Source organism: Columba livia, chromosome 6 (assembly GCF_036013475.1).
Source record: "Columba livia isolate bColLiv1 breed racing homer chromosome 6, bColLiv1.pat.W.v2, whole genome shotgun sequence".
NCBI lineage: Eukaryota > Metazoa > Chordata > Aves > Columbiformes > Columbidae > Columba > Columba livia.
This window is the reverse complement of record NC_088607.1, coordinates 20,349,949-20,371,433: the sequence shown is the minus strand read 5'-3', so window position 1 is coordinate 20,371,433 and position 21,485 is coordinate 20,349,949. Positions and strand designations below refer to the sequence as shown.

General features: G+C 40.9%; 1 long non-coding RNA gene across 3 annotated transcripts; it reads right to left on the bottom strand.

The window, feature by feature from the left end:
• Positions 1–12: 12 nt before the first annotated feature.
• Positions 13–21,205, bottom strand: LOC110359237 (uncharacterized). Of its 3 annotated transcripts, XR_010473516.1 has the most exons (7): positions 20,344–21,205; positions 13,380–13,441; positions 10,498–10,758; positions 9,171–9,332; positions 6,412–6,704; positions 3,914–4,036; positions 13–2,401 (listed from the first exon to the last, which is right to left on the bottom strand). It is a non-coding gene; the product is annotated as an uncharacterized LOC110359237 (long non-coding RNA). The 3 variants fall into 3 exon arrangements; XR_010473515.1 differs by lacking the exon at positions 13,380–13,441 and having other exon boundaries at positions 15–2,404; positions 20,344–21,200; XR_010473514.1 differs by lacking the exon at positions 13,380–13,441 and having other exon boundaries at positions 15–2,401; positions 20,344–21,199.
• Between the last annotated feature and the right edge of the window lie 280 nt (positions 21,206–21,485).

Genomic DNA, 21,485 nt, shown 5'->3' with positions numbered 1-21,485 from the left:
CAGTAATAATATATTAAAAACTAAATCATCTTCAGAACACATGCTACCCTGTTTCCCCAAAAATAAGACCAACCCCAGCAGCATGAGTTTTCAGGAATTTTGGGGATGCTCGAAATACAAGCCCTAGTCCAAAAATAAGCCCTACCTACAGTTCATTTAAAAAGTCAATTTAAATAGTGTGCAGGCAGCTATACATGTAAAAAAGTAAGCATCTTTTGGAGCAAAAATTGTATAAGACCCTGTCTTACTTTTGGGGAAACAGGGTATTTTGATCTGGTTGGGATACAATATCTAGACTAGCTGTAATACAGCCTTTGTCTGTGGGGTACAAACCTACAAAGGTAGGTTGATATACAAAGGTATGGGAGTTTTTCCACATACAAAGGGTGCCACATTTGTGTATGCTCAGCTAGGTAAAATTTCAATCCTTCAAACCATCAGCTGCCAGATGAAATAAGCTGCTTTCAGACCACTCTAATTTTGTGTCTACAGAAGAATTCCCCTCCCAGCTTCAGGATCAAAAGAGTTTGAATAGCGTTACAGACTACTTGAAAAAAATTCTTCGAATTTGTTGTTTTTCAGATGGAAGTAAGCCATGTGACAGTTTTTCTCAGCACTGGCATTACACAAGTAGCTCCTGCAGGCTGGAGCTGTGGTAAAGATCTCCATAAGCTGCATAAAAGCGAGGGCATAATAGGTACTGCAGTGTTAATCTAACACACTGAAAAATGCTTTCCCTTTTTGAAGGAACTGGCAGACCTGGAGTTTATTAGGTTTCATTAAGAAAACGCTTTGTCTCCTTACCAAGTTAAATATGAGAGCTGGTTTTCCAAAAAGTTTACTCCTCACTGTGCTTCCTTCCAGTTGCTCTCAGTGGTTTGCATGAGTAAGTGGCCTGCTGCACTTAAAGCCCCCCAAACACTCACTCATCTTTTTCCATTCCTTGCCAAGAAATAACATAATGATAGTAATTGCAACAACTTCAGTACAAGCAGCTACACACCCAGCAGCAGTCCCCGATGGGAAGTAATTGGCACAGCTGTTTTGTGGAGCTGTGCCGACTTGAAACATGGAAGGATCTGCTCCCTTGAGCCTGCAGAGAGAGATGAAGCAAAGGGAAATAGAACCGTAGGAAGGCAAGTATACAAGCAAACTCATAATGCCTTTTTTTTTTTTTTTTTAATTCCACTGAGCTCTAAAGGCCTGAGTTTCAATAGCTTTATTTCACAAAAAGCTAATACAATGTCAAAACCATCAGTTTTTACTGTCCATACTGTCCTGTGCTCTTTGAAGCTGAAGAGTTTCGTTGAACTAAACTAATTCAGGTGAATATTTTGACCCCTGACAATTATGAAAATAGGCACAAAAGTACTGTTAAAAAAATTCTTCCTGTTTTTCTAAGAGAGAAAAAGGACCACATACTGAAAGTATTTCAGTATAATTCTTAGATCCCACAAGGCAGTCAAAGATTTAACCTCAGGTGGGAAAGGCATGCCTAGACTGGCTTTCGGTTTGCTAGCATGGATAGATGCTAGCTGGTGCAGCAGTGCCGCATGTAATGAGGCAATATAAGTAAACCCTGCAATCATTTGTTGCCAAAATTATAAACCAGAGTAGTGGGCAATGGAGCAGTCAGAAAACAGGATAAAGACAGTCTGTCTTCTAGCAGGCAAGATTTGTGGGATATACAAAGTACAAAATTTTGCAAAAGTAAACAGAGGTATGCAACTTCCAATATGGAAGGGCTTCAGGAATTTGTTGGCCAGATGACCTGGGAGTCTTGTTTGCAGGCCTTTTGTTTGTGTCACCTTCCAGTTTCCAGTTCTCATAATGCTTTTGCTTACTTTGGTGGTTACTTTTCCATCCTCAGCTGTTATTATGTTCCTTCCCTTATCCTTCCAAGGACCCTTTCCTTGATTTTTTAAATTTCTTCTGAGCTGCTTAAAATCTTAAATGACACGGTGCCAGCGACTTCACAGTGTTCTTTGGTGAGTGGAGGAGAGGTAAAGTTCAATCAAAAACTGTTGCTCATGCCAAGTACGTGCTGCCTGGGTCTACACATCCACCCTGGCTCCTGGATGAGTTTGCAGCCTGCGCTGGACCCCACCCTGGCGTGCCACACTGCTGGCTCAGACAAGCGTACATGCACCGTAGTAACAGCCCTGGGTGACACGGGGGGACACAGGCAGTACGTGACCTTGAATGTATTTTCTTGTACTTACGGGACAACAATCCTGCATTATTAGGGTGTTGATCCTTTCAACCAGAAGACGACCTTCTCAACAACTTACTTTAAAATTGTTCACAAATAGATTTCCTCTATTCAAAGAGTCTGAGTTGTCAGGAAGGGGAAAAAGTCGATAGCACATCTCTGTGCAATGACGTGGCCAGGCACAGACTGCTGCTAGGAATGACAGATGGAAACAAACCAAATGTTAACATTTGTTCACAAATGATTAGTAAATGCTTACACGTAATAGATACACTTGCAGAGACTGGCATTTGGGAGTGATGCACAAATGAAAAAAATAAAAAAGGCTAAATTCCCTGGCTAGTATTTTCATGACAAATAATTGAGTGTACCTCACACGTTCCTCTGCAGTCAGAAGTCAAAATGCAGCCATAGTGAAAATCAGCCCTGGCTTAATTCAGTAATATTAGGGATGGTTTGGGCTCACTATGGGTTTTTTTTCCTGGCCCTCAAATACTTTACTAGTGTTTGCAATCAAAGAATATCAAAGATCTCTGGTGCAAACTGGCATTTCAGGAACTGAAGTGACCCATGTCCTTTAGAAAAGGTAAGCTGAGTTTCCTGGTCAGTTGGTGATAACGCTGTCATCACACAGCTATACTGTGTCTCTCTTTTATTGAATAGTACTTTTTCTTCCTCTTCATACTGTTTGAAGATCTCATACACTTCCCGGAATAAAATATTTGAACCATTTAACAGATGTGTACTTCGTCAGATGGACCCTGAGTGGGCACAAGAGGAAGCACAGGATGACTGAAACATAGAAAGGGGAAGCAGAGGCTGGAGACAACCCATTTCCTCTCTATGGGAGTAGGAGAGAGATAAATGGTTGGGAGTTTTCCAACACAACAGGTTTTCAGCAAAACATTTCACTTTCAACAGAAAGACCTGATTCATTGAAATGGAAATGTTTTACAAAGAAGCATCTTTTTCTGTGACCTTCTAGCAGGATTCAGGCAAGATTCCACCAAAATCCACCTGTTACTTTGCTGACTCAGTTGGAAAGATTGCCACACTTGCCATGTGAATCATCAAAATCAGGGGCTGAATGGCTTCTGGACTCCTTGGCCAGCTAACTCCCGAGCTGCTCTACCCTCCTGTGCCACCCACCCACTTCACCCATTAGGGAAGATGGAAGTTCCTGCCTGCCCACCAGTCATGACTGTCTGAGACTGCACAGCCTCAGAACTTGTAAGGGATGCCCTCAGTCTTGTCTGACCTCACCTATTGGCAGCCATCTGTTTCCCTTGAAGCTGGACTAAGGTATACATTTGGGGAATTTTGTCCTAAAGAATTTGAACGCTTGTGAATCCGTCTGCCATTGTTGACGAATTAGGCCAATTACGTTTGTTGTTATTTTTTCTGGGAATAGGAAATTATGTCAAACTTGAGTTTGCCTTATTCTTTCAGCCCCTGGATCGTGCGCTACCATCTGCAAGAGAGAAAAGCTCCCTCTTTTTCAGGAGCACATGTGCAAGGTGCACTCAAACTCTCCTGAGCTAAGTCCACATTATTTCCCTTGTGACTAACATTAAAGCAATCTATAGCTCTCACCCTTTGGCTGTGATCCAGCACTTGGAAAGCCCCTTTTCTTAAAGAATTTATAAATATTTAGAAAAGCATTGCAAAGAACTCCTCAGCTAATTCATCTGAGGCACTTACATGCAAGTTACCCAGCTGTTGTTTTGTCTTGGCAGATACTCAATTGTATCTTTCTCTTTTGCAAATGGTAAACTTTTGATTGAAGGTATCTCATCAGATGGGATATATTCTGCTTGGGCATTCCTGGTACAGAGAAGGAAGAGGTAATCAGCAGTTCTGTTTTATCTGCATCCTTACATTTGCATTTTGGGTTTCTTGTCATCACTGACTGGTGCAATACAACATCTGTACCAGCTAACTGAAAAGGCTCGTGAACACTGGTGCCTAGGCAACAGCTGATTTTTTAGGTTAGTGATTAACTCTTTTTTGTCTCCCTGAATAAGCTGAATATTATATTACCCCTTGCCATGGAACAGGACATTTGGGTTGAAAGACATCATTAGCTTCTGTTTTAGAAACACTATGGATATTTTAGTGATGTCCAGAAGGAGGTTATCGGGGATAATGCAGTGTATATAAACACTAGAAGAGAGAGACAGCAAGAGAAAACCTCACCAATGAGCTTAGTGATCACATAACTTTTATTAAGGTTTCTGCTTCATATCTCCAGAATGTTGGTGTGGGTTATTCAATCTTCAATTGTCTCACTTAAACTCTCACAAGATATAACAGTGTCATGATCTTCCTTAAGGTATAGCAAGGGACAAAAGTTAAGGCTAGGAGATAGCCCTCTATTTTGTTCATGTTTAATCCAGAAATTATTTTAAAATGAGATAGAGACAGATATTAGACACAGAATTTTACCTAATTTCTATTCAAACTGGAAATAAGAAAACAATTATGCTGTGCTAAAGAAAGTTAAAATGAGGAGGCAGTAAATAATGTTTACTTCAGAAGGTTGCTTTTGTACCTTTGTCATGATATGACCTATAGAATTGTAAAATACTGATTTTACTGGATTAAGATTTCTGTTCACTATTGTATTCTGTACTGGATACAATTTATTGAATTAAGATTTCTGTTTAGCTTGGCTTTGCAAATCTTTGCTTACTTAGGAGTTAAAAAACTAGCCTGATTTATTTAAAAAGAGGACATTCCTGAACAGAAGTGACAGCGAGAGGTGAAATTTAAATAATTGACGAATGCTCGTCCTCTTCGTTGGAGAGGACCCGCCGAGGGGCGGGGCGGCTGGCGGTACCCGGGGCTGCAGCGCCCTCCAGCGCCGGCGCCGCGGCACTTCCAGCCGCGGGGACTTGCCGGGGGGAGGCGGCCTCGGCTGCACCGCACACGGCTGTGCTCCTGGTTCCAAGCCTTCGGAAATTATTAATTAGCTCACAGAATTGATGGACTTCGTAGAAATTCCGGGATTCTGAGCTTTAGGAATAATAAATGTGGGATCAAGTCGTACATACAATAATTCACATGAGCACCCTGGAAACTGATAGGATAAACGGCATAGATTAACTGTCTCATACGTTAATTTTGGCAGTCTTAAAAGTCGGCTGCTTGACAGCTGCTGAGGATTTCACATATTTAATGCAGTATGGGCTATTCACTTTGCAATGTCTAAATGGATGGGTATAGGGCTTGCTTCTTCCGATACCTTAGTTAGCTTATTTCTTGAAAAGATGATGGCTGAATTTTATAAATAAGAGAGATGTCTGAACAGCTTACAGAGGTCTTGAATCTCCCAAGGAGGAAAGGCCTCTGGCAGATATACAACAGTAACTAAAATCTGAGGGCTGGAGCAGTTACTGCTCTCCTCCTCTCTCCTTTCTGCCTCCCCCCGATGCCCCCCCCCCAAAATGGCACTGTTCTTGCCAATGAACCTGCTCCTTTCCTGCCCCACCTTTCAGACTGGTCTGTAAGGTAAACCAGCTGTGCTTTGAATCTGTTGCTACAAGCCCATGGGACCCCAAAGTGAAGGTGGAGCCTTTCCTTCTGCTGGGTGCTGGCGGGGCTGTTCCTAGAGCAGAGCGAGCTCTGAGGACATTTCTCCTCAAATCCCATTTCTCATGTACAGCTGGAGCTGTGCATGGATCCACTTGCAGATCTGTACCATGGGCCCCAGTATGCCCAGTTCAGCACCTGGCCAAGCAGCAGCTGTTGGGTGCTGTGTCAAACAGGCAGACACCTGGCTTTCCCAGGCTCAGTCTTCCCTTTTCCAGGGCTTCTTTTTTTCCCTTCCTCCCTGCCTAGGGTAACAGTTGTTTCAGAAAGTAATTTCAAAATATGTCTCAGGGCTTGCTCCCCTACTTCCCATAAATGCTGTCAGTTCCAAACGCAGCATTGCCACTTTCACAAGAATTTCTTAAATTTCCCGCATTGCTATCAGTTGCAAATTTCCCCTGGACGCTGCCATGGACCTTCTGGCTGCCTTTCAACAGCTTGCCCATAGTAGCTATGAGAGGGAATAGAGATAATGAACACCAAGCTGTGCTATGGCAGCCACAGACCAAAACCACAGAATGGAGAGAAAAACTCCCAACAAGACGCCAAACTGTGTTGACGTGTTAGCATAGGCCCATCACACAGACATACTAATACATTCACCATACCTCTGAGGAGCACACCTGAGGTTTCACAGAAGCTTTGGAGGAAGACAGCAACTTCAGGACATATCGTCAATCAGCGTGGACTCTGACACCAGAATCTCCTTATGTGCCAGCAACACGCAGTGGGACACACAACTCATTTTCCAGGAGCACCAGAAGTGCTTATGGATGGGATGGGTGCCGAGGGCATCTCAGTGCTGTGCAGCGTGGATGCCACTCAAACACCTTGACCGGCTGGCCCATGGCTGTGGACAGGGCTCTCCAGAGCAGGTTGTGCTAGCATACTCCCCAAGGGCCTTTTAAAACAAAAACACAAATATAAATAAACATGATCTAGATATGTTTTATGGATACTGGCTAGCTTCTTTTACAGAAATACTCAAAACTTGTTCCTTCTTAAACAGTATCTATTCTAGTAAAGCAGCCTTGTACAACATTAAGCACAAAAACCTCCCCTTGGTGTGTGTGAAAAAAAAGGAGTGATGCAAACACAAACCATGTAATGATGACTCAATTTACTTAATAAATAATGCTGTTTTACTTTTGTAACCTTCAGAAGAAATGTTCACCAAGTGGTTAATAATCACATTTTCTGCCCCTGCCCCACACAGAATCCCTGTATTAAAAAAAACGCTACAGTGTTTGACTAATGGTAGAAACTTTACAAAAGCAAAGCATTGGTCTAGATAATGGGATTGATGTGTCTGACTTCCTCCTGAATAATTCTCTTTTAAGAAATGTTTTCCCTTTGAACTTTTTCTGCAGTTATTCTCCTTAAAAAAGAAATATTCCAACATTTTCCGCAAAGATATTCATGTCTATGTGATCTCTAATAGGGTCACACTCACTGGAGTCTCTGAGACAAATAGTAAGGCAGAAGAGAATCCTGTAGTTACAAAACAATTTTCATATATAAATAAGAGATATTAAACCAAACAGCTGTACCAGATCCCCGTATAAATTATTACGATTCTTTAAAGTGAAAACTCAGTCTACTGAAAATAAATCTGGGAGTATTTTTTTTGAGAGTAGGTTCAGTTTTGGACTTTGTTGGTCAGTGCTGGCAGTGTGAGCAACACATCACTTTCCTTTTCAATCTGAGTGACAAAATAGGTTCATGCCAGGTTTCCACCATGCACTGCTCCACCTGACCTCTCTGGAAAAAGGGCAGAAGAGAGGTCTTGCAGAGCTTCCTGTGAATGCTCTGTCCAGCAGAAGAGGCAATAAGGAGATGTGTTTAGATCCTCTCTATCCTGCGAAGCCTGGACAGGGGTGAGCAGGGCTACCCGTTCCAGCAGGGTGCAAGGAGAAGCTGGATGAGGATGGCCCCATTCCCCCGAAAGGGCTGAGCTGGCAGTGGGGGACCAGGGGACCAGGCTGTGCTTATAGCACAGTCTCCCACATTTTCAGCTGATATTGCAGAATTTACTGTTGTTGAGTACAGAGGTATCTGATTTGCTGGAGAGGACTGCAGGAGTACAGGTTCCTTCCCAAGATGGTAGTGCCAAGTTATAACGTCATTTGTATTCAGCCAAGTAGTTCTATTTATAATAAACTTTCAGGTGACCCAATATACTTGGTATACTTGGCAAATTACTTTTAAAGAAGGAGATTACTTTCTATCTTTCCAGGGTATGAAGTAGTGTACTATATAAATACTGCATCTTAACTACTGTCTATTTTGAATGTCAGTTAGGATCAAGTAGTGTTTATACACTCCTGATTTTTAGCAGTTTTTATTCAGGACTTTTCAAATTTGCATCAAGCTGAAACTTGGCATGTAAGCTGTCAGCACAGATGCTAGTTTTATTCCAAAAATAGAGCATGTTAAAGCTTTTAAAAGTGTCAAATGGCTGATTTATGCAGTGGTTGCAGATGCCTTACCTCTTTTAACTATACAAAAACTTACTGTATCACCTCCCTCCCTCCTCCATTCTCCAACGTTACAGTCCTGAACAGTGAGGAACAAGACAAGTAATCACACTGGAGTGATAATCCAAGGACAGTGTGCCCTGGAAACTGGCATAAGTAACAGTCATTTTTGGCGAAATAGAGCTATCCATGCGGAGTCACCATGAAGAAAAGAAATTGAGAACACACCTGAAGTGAATACGTTACCCAAAATTATGACAGTGAAAGGGAAGACAAAATCTTCAGTGCTGTGGAGGGTCCCTAATCCTCCCACTTAGACAAGGAAGGATCTCCTCCCAGTGATTAATGTGACTTCATCCTCCTCTGCAGTGATTACCGCCGAGGATATCTCTACATCCACTATGATATTTATTGAGTATGTATGCTAAAGTCTAAGGCATCACAATTTAGAAAACTTATAGTAGTATAGATTACTTATGTTTAGTGATCTACAACAAACCACATCTATATGTGAGCTCATTTGCTCCATTTTGCACAGGCAAAGAAACATCCTCTGAAGTTAACAAATCTGAGTTCTAGTAGACTAGCAAATAAAGCCAGGAGATTATAAACCAGGACCTTTCATGCAGAGTGTCCAGCCAACAGCTGCAGGAGAGGGCAGATTGATGTAAACATAACACACCCTGTTCTTTTTCTAAGTACTCTGGAAGACAGGGTGGGAGAGATAACAAAGCTAGGGAGGTCCTGCCTGTCTCCAGCACAACTTTCTGTTTGTAACATATTGAGGCAAAATACACATAAATATTTGCAAGCATGTTTAAATGTAAATCAAGAGTGTCCCATATGATATGTAGGTTTCTAAAAATTTTCTAAATTTTAAGAATACTTACAGGATGCAAAGGGTATGATGAGATTTCAATTGAACTTGCTCATTTAACATGATATTCAAATTCATAGATAAATTTTTTCCAGGGAGCAATTTACTCTTGGTAGAAGCACTTGTGCCAATTCAGCCTTCTTTAGTCTGCCCCTCTTGGGGAGGCATACTCCATCTGTTTATAAAATAATTTGCCACAGTGGTTATAGACAAATATTTTTAAGTTTAGATCCTTTCATTCCACTGAATTCACTAGACCTAAATGTGAATAAAGACCATTCACAAGATTATAAGCTTGAAGCATTTACTCATATATTATACAATATATTCATTACTGAATCTTTTTTTTCTCTGAAGAATGGTAGAATTTCAACACGTGCTTACTATACCTCTTCTCGGAGGTTTTATCAGTAATTTCTCCTCTAAAATTTATTCCATATAATGTTCATCTGTATCAAAATTATAGATAACTATACCATATCAAGCTCTGTTAAGTAGCCAAGATTTAACAACACACACTGACAGTCCTCATCACATGCAAATATTTCAGTCCTTCCTGTCAGAATGAAGCAATTAGAAGAACCTGAGCTAATTTCTTTGGGTTTCAGACAGCTGTGAATGAGACCTAATTTATGGTCAGGTTTTACAACCATGCCAGCAGGAGCTTGCTCTTCAAACAAATGCTGCAGTACACTGTTGGGAAGGTCACATATCTCACATAATCATTTGATGGGGACCTTGTCAGAAGTCTCCTTCACTCTTACTACAGCTGTCCTTGCAAAATAGCAATCATGTGTTCTGGTTGTTGTGTGCTCTGTGAATTATTTCTCTAAAATTTTATTTACAGAAAACTCAAGGATCCATTTTCTTAACACTACAGACCTGGAGGTTAAACCAAATCACGCTTGTTAAAAAACCCCAGTGTTTCCTATGGTACAAATCTGAACCTTTTTTAATGACTTCAAAATGTTAAATTCATTTTACAAATAAATAAAAACCAAAACACAACAAAACCCCAAACCCAGAAGGGATTCTTCTTTATCAAACCTTTGCTTTTGAAAAGCTATATAAAAATCTAGAGATTGCATTTTTTTCCTAATATGCATAACAATAAGACAGCCCAGTGAGATACAGGTAGAAGAATCCACATTTGTGTCAGTGTCTGCCTAGACCACTGCTTGGATCTGCCTGAATAAAGGGACCTTCACATCACACACCACCTGCTGCTGCTGTGTGGGCATAAGCTGGGGTTTCTGTAGCACTGTGCCCTCCTCTGAACGAGGTTTCGGGAAGCAGAGGTTAGAGAGGAGCTCGGAGTGGCTGTGGTGCTCAGCACTCACTTGCAGAGGTCAGCATGGCTCTGTGGGACACAGGGTTCGGTCCTGAACTCCGAGTGTGCTGTCGATACTTGCTGCCTGTGCTCCAAGTGATGGGCAGTAGCAGCAGCTCCACGCCTCTCCAGGAGCCCACTTGTCAAAGGCTAGAGGAGCACACCTTGGCCAGAAGCTTTTGGCGCCTCCTCAGCGTCCATGAACTCGAGGTCACATTGTAACATTTCCCCTCAGGAAACACCATAGTTGATACCAGGGTTTCTTCTGTACCTGTCTCCAAGTGAAAAAAATAGAAGTCAGATTTTTTTGGTAGGTTGCTCATGCTGTCGATGGTCAGTAATGGCTGTGGCTTCACAAATGCTTTCAGGTAGCATAAACTGGTTCTGGTGTTGAAAGAAGCTGTCCACCCTTCCTCACCTGCCAGCTAATTGCTGTCATTCCACCACTCCCCTGCCCTAGTGTTTGCAGGAGCATTTCATGGGGTTACGTGGAGAGATGGTTGTGCTTAAACCAGGGAAAAATCAAGCGAGGTTGCTAAACCGTTAATGAAAAGACAATGAGGGCCAGCAGCAGAGCCTGGGCTCAGCGGTGGCTCTGTGCAGTGTCTGAAGGTCAGGCAGCAGCTCCAAGGCTGGAACTCACCACGCTGATGTAGGTGCTGCACAGGAAAAGGGCAATTAAACCAACTCCTGGGTGAGACTCAGACAGGGCACCCCTGGGATTCAGAGCCCAAATTCACTACTGGTGCCCAGCTGCCTGCAGCACAGAAGGGGAATGTGCACGTGGGTTATATTTTACAAGAACTGCCCAAAGAAGGTGCAGTGCATATTTTTTGCTTGTGGTGTGATTTGACACATGACATACCACAGCAACCTTCTGGGGCAAAGAATGCAATCCTAGCATGTATCTGATATAATTAAGGATGTATGACTTAAGTACCAGCTCATGGCAGCAGTCTGAAGTGATACCATTGGACTGAGATACAACATTGTGGTTTTCCTTCCCATCTAGGGAATTGCAACATGTGCTAAAAATACTCTTGGGCTCATGGAAATGCAGTGTTATCGCATGCAGAAGGGTAGATGGAATGTCAGTCCCAGTAGAAGTCACCACAGAAGAGGGCATTGAACATTTTAAGGTAAGCCTTTTTGTGTTGCTAGCAAGATAAGCAGGAACTGGGCTGCCATACTTTATCCCTTCCTCCCCTCTGTCCCTTGCAGAATGAAAAATTATCTGTTAAGAAGTGAGTCATAGGTAAATAAAACCTATAGAGGTAAGCATTTGCACCATATTAAGTATTGGTTTTCTGCCACACATCATATCTATGTAGCTGCTGAAGATGATGTTTTCCTCCCTGTGTTTTGTCATGGGAAGACGCATTTCTTTTTTAGCTGCACTTAACGTCATTCATCGCTAGGGAAACGTGGGAGGGGATGCTCGACATGCAAGGACCGTGGTGACTCATCTTCCCCTCCAAACCCATTCTGTGCCCTGGCTCTGCTATCCCAACTCTGGGTGGCACACAATGACTGTGATTAAAGAGAGCAGCCAGAAGAGAAGAGTTATTCTAACAACCTTTTTAGAAAAAGTATTCATGACCCTGTTTGAAATTCTGATTACAGACAGTGGCGTCTGCTGAATTATTGAAACGAATTCATTCAGGTTCTACAGTCATGTAATCAGAAGAGAGGGAGCAGAGAAATTTGTACACAGAGTTACTTGTGAAGGACAATAAAGTAATAAACAAAATATCCTGGATAAATGCAAATTAACCAAAGTGATTAGATTTCAGCCTCAGAGCTGTAAAGCCAACTCCTGCCCATTTTACTCATATGAGTAGTTTCATTAACAATAGTCTGGTTCTTAGTAAATTGCCAGTTATCATAAAAACAATTCAACTTGTTTTACTTCTCTGTTGTTATTCATTTAAATAATTCTAGTAATAACCATTGAAACTTGTGCTTTTATACTTCCATGTTGCAAAATACTTTTTCACATTGCTGTTAAACTGCTCAGTCTCCCTTTTCTGTCTGATTGTCAATGTAACATACACAGAAGAGGTAGAGGAAAAGCAAATACATCCAGAACAGGTGCACAAGGGGGATGATGCAACCGTCTGCTCACTCTGCCCACAGCAGCAACACAGCACCGCGGGGCCCTGAGCGTGCATCCAGAAAATGGCACTGAGTGAATTCCACGCCAAAATGTTGACAACATCTAATATGCACAAAAAGGATGCTGAACACACAGAACTGCGCATCTTGCTGAACATAATACCATGCAAACTCCAGTGGGGTTAGATTTGCACACAGTAATAATTTATTTGTTATAAAAACAGATGCGCCCTACAATTGCAGCTAAAGAGTGCACTCCCAAAATTAACAATCCAAAACCTGTATGAAGATAAAGGTTTTGTAACTTTAATAATTAATTTGGAAAAGTTATTCTCCATTTTCTTGTACTGTAAGCACCAATTTTAATAAAGAACTGAGTCACATCTATGAAACTATTTTAAAATATTCTTTATCTTGTCACATTTTTATGTTTATAATGACACTATGCTACATAAAGGGGTGGCTATGCATGTATTGGCTTAGAGTAATGAATTGTCTTTAAAAGAGTTTGTGTATTTTCTTGTCTTTTATACTATTCATGAAGTACTTAAGGCTATTCAGGAGAATAGCTACCTAAAAAATAATCATCTTTAGTATGCATGTGCACAATACGTATTCTGCAAAAACAAGTTGTCAGAATTCTGTATGAAGTTGTGGGTTACATATCTTTCCTGAAGAACAGTATATTTCTGAAGTGGCTGGCAGTCTTTTCTTCTCCCCATGAGAAGTGACACTCCAGAAAAGTCCCTTTGTGCCCATTCTTCTTGGGAGCATTACCGAGAGGGTGACTGGCTCAGTGGTGCAACAGCTCTGGAGGGAGAGATTTCCCCTTATTGTCTCTGTGAAAGGGAAAAAGTGAGGTAAAAATTATATTAATTTGCATTTTTATCCACGCTTCCAAGAGTCACACTTGGGAAACTAGCAAAGTCGTGTGCAGGCATTTCTGGAACTCCTAAATCTGTTGTGCTGAATGTTGTACAGAACCAGAATAAAAAGGCAGACCCAAAGAAAGACAGCAATCTGTGTGTGATACAACAGACAATATATGAATGCTAATGGATGGAAATGTAAATAATTCTGTTATAGGCTTCTCAGTGATCTGAAGAATAGGTATGCAGTGAAGGTAAGAGGGGGTGAAGACTTCCTGTTTCCTGGCAAAATGACTGTTTCCAAATAGACTTTGATCAGTATCTTTTTACAGTCTAGTGGGAAATTCCTCTTGACACTGATGAATAGTTAATAAGTTTGAAGTATCTTATCTTACACTTCATGTATGTTTGATGAGCTGTTTTGGAACCCTCTTGGATGGCCACAAAGTCATGATCTCTAGATAAAGCAGGAACCTATAAACCTTAGGTGTCTGTCCTAAAGCTGAATCTGGTCCCATCAAAGTTCATCACTGTACATTGTAGGGGTTTCTGCAGCCAGAAATCCAGCACCCTCTGGCTCTGGTGCAGATTCATCAAGAGCATAAGTCAGAGACCAGGCTGCTGCCAGTGTCCATGGGTTGTGGCAAATGCATCCCAAGCAGAAAAAATTCTCATGAGTCTTTGTACTGCAGCAAGGATAACACAGTCCCAATCCAAACTGGAGGTCCAGAGTGTAAGTAAGAGTTATTAATGGTAACAGACTGCTGTACAACTGAAAACTCTGGTCAAGGACACAAGACACCCTTGCCTCAGTAGTTTTCCATTTGCTCATGATGCAAATGTCTCCCATGACTATCTGAGTGTTCTCTTAGCTTGTTCTAGTCTTTTGGGCAAAGCATTAACTGTGATGAACCCAGGGTTCATGTGAGCTCAGCTCATGAGGTAAGTCAGACTCCAGACTCCTAGTCTGTGGGAGTAACTCAACTGATGGCACTGCCCTAAGTAGAGCTGTAGCACTGTGCCCTCTGTTCTCTGCTGTATAAACTTGAGACCACTTAATCTAAGGAATACTACTTAAAAGTGGTTGGCATGGTGGAGTTTCTGCTGAGAGGTGATTGAAAAAGGAGAGAAGGAGTGATAGGAAGTGAAGACAAACTCTACATGGTGTGAACCTTGTTTTCCTTTTCAAAGTAAAACTAAATGTATGTGATCTAATTTAAAATGACAGGGTGTTTCTGAAATATATATGAAAGGTTTCATTTTAGTAAGAAGAAGTGCTGAAAACCTTTTTTTGCTACCAAGCAGACATGTGGATGACATTGGCTGGCAGCCTGTTACGACACAGCAGTACAAAGGGAATTTTTTTCGAACATGGCAACAGTACATGTTTTTTTCAGTTGAGATCTTACTACTATAAAGTCAGTCAACTGAAAATAATTTATCATGTTTTGAGTGGTAATAAATCTTCTAGAACAGTGTTAGCCAACACCTCACACAGCTTTGCGGGTTTGTATTACTCTATATCCCACAATACAAATTGCTGAAATGGGAGAAGGGGCTTAGGTACACATTTCAACATTTCCTTCCTAGTTTTGGTCAACACCATATGACTACATGAGAGAAACAGCAAGGGATTAATCAATAATATAAGCAGTAAGCTATATCTGACGGTTTAAGCTAAAAAAGAAAACGAAACCAAAACAACTCTTCATTCTCTGCTTCCCCTCCTTATTCCCATCTAACTGTTCAACAGACACTGTGAGAAGTCTGGGAACAATTTCCCTTTTCAAGACTTCTAACTTAAATGACTTACTGAAAATGAATATTTCATGGCATATCAAGACTCTGTTCTTCAAAACTTTGTTTCTTTAGTGCTAATTATTTCAACAAGACCTATACTAAAGGTGAATCCTGTCACTTCTCTATATTGTCTGCATTAACACTATGAAACTAGCTTCATATGACAGTTAAAGCTCTTATTTCTGGTATTTCCTCATTTTCACATTTTAGTTTCTCCCACATAAAGAAGTGACACAGTTTGAAGAGTCACAGGGTTTGGAAACCCCACAGTTAACCAGCTATAGCCTCATTAGTAAAAACAAAGCAAGACTGCTAAAATTTAATCCTTACTTCCCTTCTTCTTCAAGCCAAAGCCACCTTCAATTTCTATACTGGAAATTCCCACAGCAGTACCCATAAACAAAGTAATCTTACGCTCCAGATAAGATTGAAATAATATGTATTGCCTGAGCAAGGAAGCAAGGTCTACTTAGACGCCTACATGTTTGGAGTTAAGGAACTTGAAGGTTTTCACTAGACCTCACTTCTCTAGTAGTAAAAAAAAAAAAAGAAAAAAAAAAAAAAAAAAAAAAAAAGAATTAAAATGATTTAAAATGATCAGCCATCCACCTGTACTCATTTTACAATGTGATGGGCCCAGAGGTAATAAAATGACCCCTCAGACAAAACACTTATGTCATTTGATCAAATAGAAAGACATGCAGTACAAAGCTGGAAATCTTTTCCATGTGTCTTGGCCAAGGTCAAGACAAACCGGTGTACAACCTGTTGCCCCTGGGGTGTCAGTGTTTCAGACACGCTTTCAGAGACTCTTGCCACAGCTCCTTCATGCAGTGTGCACATTGAGAAAAACACATACAAGGCAAAGTCCAGGCTCTTCATCTCACCCTTTGAAGTTCCTTCTTCTTCCTTTACTCATACCCAACCTTCAGCAGCCCATGTCTTATCAGCTGCAATTAGGAACGAGAGTCTTCCTTTGACCTTTCTTCTGCCTCTGTCTAGCTGAGCATCCAGGTGGACTCTTAGATTAAGAACTTGAATAACAAAAGCTGCTGGGAATAGCCTACAAGAGAACAGCACGGGGGCTCACGGTGGCATTCTGCCTGCCGCTTGATGGTATAATCCTCCAGGTGAGCGCATTAAGGACTAATGGCTGCTCTGTGTTGCCAGAGCAGCATAAAGTAAGATCAGTGCACCCAAAGAGCAGTGAACAGTATGAGTAACAGTGGCAATAATTTCTTCAGATCACTCCGTGTCACCGAGAAGGCTGAAGCTGGGGAAACACCTCAAAGAAGGAAAGAGCCAGAGTTTCAGACTTCCACTGTTTGTCCTCCAACCTCTGAGCTGAAAGACCTAGATCAATTTTCATTTTCTAAAATTGCTATTGACAAGAACTACACTTCACAGCTTCACACACTTAAGGCAGCTTTTCCCTCAATACCTACCTATGGTCTTTAGTCATCCACACTAAGTTTTCTGAGGGAGAACTAGGCGGCTTTGCATGCCCTTACCAGGTGCCTACCATCCATATTCACAGTAATCAGACACATTAAACTAACAATTCAGTTTCAGTTTTATGAAGTATAAATTTCTGTAAGGATTGAGTTATCATAAAACCACCTGCTGTTTATTATCAGGCTCTATAGGTTTTGACAAGTTTATCAGTTTTAGATGTGGATCTTAACTAACTCCCATTCCTTGAGTATTACAAGAGTGACTTTGCCTCTTAAACACTTAATAAACATGATGAGACAATGAGCTAGATGAAACGAAAAATAATTTTACGAGAGTAGCTCTGCATTTGAACTGAGCTCCTATTGTATTATTTAGCAAACACAAAGATAAATGCTTGCAAGGTGGTTCTTTTGAAATGGCAAAACAAGTAGGATGATCTGGGGAGACATGGTGTGAGTAGGATCCAGTCATATAAAGAAAAATCCCTGATGACACTGTAGCTGTAAAAAACAAGGCACAATATTTTTCATTTGGGCACACAAGCTATCGCAACAATTTCTGTAACAAAGCTGAAGTGGTATCTGCAGATAGCCATTGGGGTGCAAACTTAATGTTTGCATGCATGAAGCATCCTGGCATTCACAGATGATCTTCAAATGCAAAAAATTGCTTCTCTGTTTTGCATCACAACACATTTGCAGTAGTCCTACAGCATTCGACAGCACTCTTTATGACCAAGGGCCAGAGCGTAATATCTGTTTTCACAGCTATTTAGGTTTTATCTTAGTCTTTCCCAAATTTTCCCCTGTCTTATCCCACTTCTGTTGAGCTTCTGACCACATAAACTATGTGAACAATTGTACTTCTGTCAGGCTAGTCACCTTGTTGGAACTGCCAGAATCAAACTGGGCTGATAAATTGCAGTTTGATAGCTGCTGCCAGACTGAACAAGGAAATCCACTGATGTGGGTGAAGCTAATTGTGAAGCAAGGCACTGCTCTGAGGGAATAAGGGTATCTCACAGCTGATCTGCTTGCTAGGAATGTAGAAGTTAAGGGAGCAACATCAGGCAGAAATATGAAGAAATCTTTCTGTATGGTTAGTTATTTTGGGATTATGAAATCCAGGAAAAGAGGGAACATAAATATATTAATTCAATAAAGAATAGGTTAATGAAAATGATTCTTCACATGAAAGCTGAAGCACAACAACAAACAAGTATATATTCCAGCAGAAAATCCATCACTATTTACAATAATAGTTTAGGCCAAGCCTATCACATTACTTAAATGAACTGGAAAAGAGAATGTTCTGTTTCACAACTGTTAAAAACAATTGAATATGATGTTAAGTTTGCCACCAGTTTTGGCAGCAAGTCCTTGTTCCTTTAAATTCCTATGTACACACTTTCTACTCTTTCGTAATAGGGAGTTTTAAAAGTCATTATTTTGGCTTGTTTTGCATGGGAATGACGCAATCTGGACAATGTGGAGAGCAGCATTTGAAAGACATTTTTTGTAAGACTGTGCTGGGTGACAGCAGCACTTTGATCTGTCAAATGCCCAAAACGTGTGCTCACTCTGGAAAAGACTGGAATAAACAGGAAAAATAAGGTGATGTTGGTCACTCAGCTGTAGCTACAAAGTCTTACCTGGCATGTAGCTGAGTTTTTGGGCAGGCAAAGAGCATACCAGTATTGTACATCAGCAGAAACCCCAGGATAGATCTGGTACTGAACAGAAATAACTCTCACTTCACCTGCAGTGCTTAGCAAACAAACTTGTTTCACTAATTTTTTTTAAATCAGATTCTGAACCAAATTAATTTTCACTTCAATAAAACTGGACGAATATTTTAAAAGCATGAACAACTGATAAAATATGAATAAAATGACTGCCATGTTTATGTGATTATTATAAATGTGACTTATTTTTCAAACAAAGAGGACTGTAAGCAAATACGTGATCCAATTTATTAACTGAAATTGGCTGGATTACTGTCTGAAAATAAGATACACATGTTGGGAATTACTATACTTCATTGTAGTTAGGCCTTTAAAAGGCATACTTCATGTGATTTTTCCTGTAGAAATTGCAGCCTTTTAAAGCCTGCCTTACTACAAGATTTGGAGGAGTATATTTTCAAAATGTAGACATAAGCCTGACTGCTGACTTCAGACACGAAAGGGCAGATCCAGAATCTGGCAGTTACGTGGGCTGGGGTCGAAGTTAGGAAGTTCTTCCATCCAGATGGGGTACGCCACAGAGGGGGACTAGGTATAAATGTTTCAGTGATTAGCATGCTTGCCTGTAGCTTGTGTTGCTCAGGATATGAGACCAAAAGACACATGGCCTGGTTCAACTAGAAGAGCTTTGCCAGTGCTCTCTATTATTAGGGCTATTCTATCTTGCAGGATAGTTGTTGTCATCTCTTGGTCTGTAAAATCCTGAAAAAACAGACCTTCCCTACTTCCCATAGGTGTTATTACTGCCAGTCTCTTAGGTACTTGTTGCCAAAGCAATACATACATGTGTGTGCATATATATATGTATATATACATATATATATATACACACACTTAGAGTAGTTTTGAGAGAAAAATATAAATAGATATAAATAGAGAAACCTTCTGAACAACAGCAGCCTGACATTCAAGGCACTCATGGGATATCAAGGTGAAATTCTTGTTCCCTGTCAGGCAGAGCCCTTGTTTCACCCTGGGTCTTCTGCCTTGCTGGTCCATAAGCCTGAATCACTTAGTGGACAGCATTCTGGAGCAAGTCTCTCTCAGAATGAGAGCCTTCTCTTTCTGACACACAACAAAAATGTGATTTAAGCACTTCACACATCTGGAGAGAGATCTGTGCTGGGGTGCACTCATTAGAGTGGAGAGTGCAAGTTTGATCCCATGGAAAGGAACAGTGATACAGATCTGAACCAGAGCACCATATTCAGCCCAAACAAATGGCTGTCATTGCACAGTTTGGATAGCTGGCTGGCAAAACCAGCCAGAAGCAATTAAAAGATAATATTAATGTGATATCCCACTTGCCCATGTTAAGAAAACGCACAATAATCCTGGTACTAATCCAATACTGGGCTATGACATTAGAAGGACATAGGCAGCAAATAGGAACATGTCTGCAGAGACAGGGGTGATTATTTACTCTCACAATACAAGGACCTTGTGTAGCAGATGTAGAAAAAAGAAGAGGAAGCTCAGGCCCTGAATCTCTGCTTCAAGTCCATGATAATTTGGAACATATACAAGCAATGATGACAAAGTGTTTTGCAGACACTATTGGAGCAATAATTTGTGGTGCTGTTAGTCCCATCCTGGCCTAGCTAATACACAGGCAGGAGAAAGACCCTACCTCTCCCATCCTGTCATGCAGTTTAGAAAACCAATCAAGTATCACAATAGCTACTAATAACAGCTCAGGTGAACCTCTGTATCTAATCGACCCCAGTACTGATGGCTTGTGACTAAATGAGTTAGAAAGACATGAAGTTAAAGCATCAGGTTTAAAAGCTAAAGGAACTAACTGTGGCCTCAGCAGCTCTACAAGTAGAGAAATGCCGCGATTCAAGAGTTATTTATTTCAACCAAAATTTACCACATTTGCAGTATGAAGGATTCCTCCAGTGAAGGAGCTGTGTCAGTCTTGTCCCTCCTTCCAGCACAGCAGAGATAAAAATGGCCAAGTGGTGGGTTAGCTTAGTGCACTGCACTTTAGGCTTTGTCATGGGTGTAAGCAAGACATCAATTTCCAGGCAAAGCCTGGGATAAAATTACATCAGATGCCACATCAGTCTTCAGCTGCCCTGAGCAAGTCAGTAACATAAGAAGCCTTTTTTTCCCTGTCTTATCTTACAGCTTTCCCTCAGAAAACCTCAGATTGTTTGGGGGGTTTGCTGCTGATTCTAATTTTACTTTTTAACAACATGACATAATTTGTCGTTTGCAAAAGGAATAGAGTTAAAATGGATAATGTAATAAATCTTACTAGGAAAAAAAAACCTGTTCAAATTACATGAGATGGAAACATCTTCTGAAAATTCTCTAAAGAGTCTTAAAAAGGCAGTAGGGAGAGAGAGATACTATCCACTTAGTCCTCCCACTACCATGACTACACTTAATAGCAAAATAATTGTTTCGGATGGTTCAGAAAAGATGGGGGAAAGATTTAGCAAAGGACCCAGCAAAGCCAGTTTTCCCAGCTCTCTCTGTGTTTTGTTTTGTTCTAGAAAGCCAAATATTGTTTTCTTGTCTTTAAAAACTGAAAGCAAGCCCTGTCCTGTTTTGTTAGTCTGCTCAGACTGCAGATAAAGTTCAGATAAATCCTTGTAACAGGCTCTTTTTTACTGCAAGGCCAAATAAATGTTTGAGGTATATATTTATTGGAAGAATCATAGATGAGTTTCTGCTCTGCCTCTGTGTTTGTGGCTGTTAATCAGTGACAGCAATTAAAATTATTGCCTTGTAAATTGTTCCCATTACCAGGCTAGTTCATGTGTTACATGGAGGCAAAGGTGAGCAGGGCCATGGCGGTCAGCAGATTTCTCAGGTTGGCAGCCAACACTAGCACTATTGCTGTTATGTCTTTCTTCCTGTGATGGACGTGCACTGGAGCAGAGCTGCAGCAGCCTTTGCAGCATGAACGGTGGCATTCTTCTCATGTCACAGCAGCTCCAAAGGGCTAATGTGACTGTCTCTACTTTCACGTGTTGCCAACTTTGCTGCATGTTATGCTAAGCC